The following is a 1998-nucleotide window of genomic DNA, read 5'->3' as shown; positions in this document are numbered from 1 at the left end:
TCTTGTTTACATTTGAATAAAAAGTTAACTCAAAGCTTTGTGTTTGCAAAGAGTCAGTAATTTTCATGACTCAAGTTTTGATTAGCCGAATTTGAGACCCAGTTGACTGAGTTACAAAGAGTAACACTTTAAATGGGAATATTCATATCTAACAGGTGAAAAAGACTAAATGAAGAGATCTGAAAAGGACTTGCTCTCTGGGAAAGGAGAAAATCGTCTCCCATCCTAGGGTGTGAGCTGAGCCAGTACGAGCAGCGGGTCAGGAGGAAGAGCTACCCTCCCCCGCTTTCGAGAAAAGCACCAACGCAGACTACAGCGACAACAGATGTCAACAGTTACACTCTCTAGGTGTACATCTCTGTGTTTCTATACATTCTGGACCGCCTAGAGAAATTGCACTACAGTTTGCAGGGAGCACCCGGCAGGCCGCAGCCCGCGTGCCCCGGTACGCCGCTTCGGCCGGCGCAGCAGCGCCAGTCCCTCCCTGCAGGCTGCGTTTCGGTTTTGCATCCGCAGATATTACAGCCTCAACTTAAAAGGAGCCTAAAGACAGTATGGCCTGTAGAATATTTTATGGTTTTAACATGCTTATGTACCACGCGGCCTTTTTTAAAATCACTGTAAATGTATAAAGATTATAGGTGTTCATGTACACCATACTTTACAAGAAGAAAATCAATTTTTCATTCCTCTGCGGCAGCTTGCAATACAACTGGAATATTACCTGAACCAAGTAAACAGAATTATCTTCTAACCTGAATAAGAAAAATGTAGCAGAAAGTCTTTATCTCTCTATTTTTGACTTTTATTATCTAAGTTTGACTGTGATTTAAAAGAAAGAAGGGAGGAGAAGACGAGCCAAATGCAGAATTGTTATGAAAGGAGCTAAAACGAGCCCCGTGAAAGGCCTGTGAAAGGTTCAGAATTGAAATGATTTTCAGTTTAAATTACTTTTGCAGGACTGGAATGTGGCAGTCAGGAAGTTTCTGTGAAAAGTCCGTTCTTTTTTTCTTCTGCCTTTTTTTCCTTTGTTGGTTTGCGTTTGTACGAATTGCCTATGGCCCAGGCTGAAAAATACCCATCTTAAATGTTCATCCCTATGGATCTGTTCCTGGAGTGTCTGAGCACTTCACAGACATTAAGAATTTCTCTTTTATAACCATCTGTAAACATTATATTGTTATTATCATCCTTGTATTACAGATACAAGTTCCTCAAGGTCACGTTAAAAGAACCAGGAATCAGGTTTTTGCCACAGGCCATTCTCTTCCCCGCACACTTTGGATAGATACCTATTTATAATGCCTCACCTGCAGAACTCACGAAAAAGGAACGGAGATTTGGGCGTCATTCCCTTGATTGCAGCAATGACATCCCGACCGAGAGCCGAGTTGGAGCTAAGGCAGAAGAAGCGCAAAGAGAGCGAAGAGGTTTGTGTGGTTCGCTCTGCAGCCCCATGCCGCGGCAGAGGCAGCCCGCGTGCGAAGATGCTGCCCAGCTGCAGTGTAAGGATCCAGATCAGAACCCAAAATTGAGCTTTGCGACGTGAAAAATCCATGCAGCTTTTCCAGCGATGGGTGTTCTGTCTCACAGCTCACGTATATTTGTCTTATTAAATCTTGTTTTCAACATTCAGCAGTAAATAGTGCTCCCTACTTCCTAACCCTAAATGCTTCTTAACGGTGTTGCATCTCGTTGCAACACTTGGAATGCTGTTTTCAAATGTTGGCTACACCTCAATGGCAGATAGAAAGAGAAGGACAAGCCCACCTGTGACACGTCAATACATTTTGGTGTTTAGAAGTATATGGACTCTTTTTCTTTTATATATACTGCAATTATGGTATCGGAATTAATGGAACAGCACCACTGTACGTCAGTGGAGTGTTTCACTCAGGAGATTTTCTGTATTACATCCACATCTCACATTTTTGAGGAATATTCACCCCCTGCAATAACACAACTGGCCAATTATCCAGCGCTGCACATGGAAACAAC

This window comes from Charadrius vociferus, unplaced genomic scaffold (assembly GCF_000708025.1).
Source record: "Charadrius vociferus isolate BGI_N301 unplaced genomic scaffold, ASM70802v2 scaffold259, whole genome shotgun sequence".
NCBI classification, from domain to species: Eukaryota; Metazoa; Chordata; class Aves; order Charadriiformes; family Charadriidae; genus Charadrius; species Charadrius vociferus.
Note: the sequence above shows the minus strand (reverse complement) of the source record.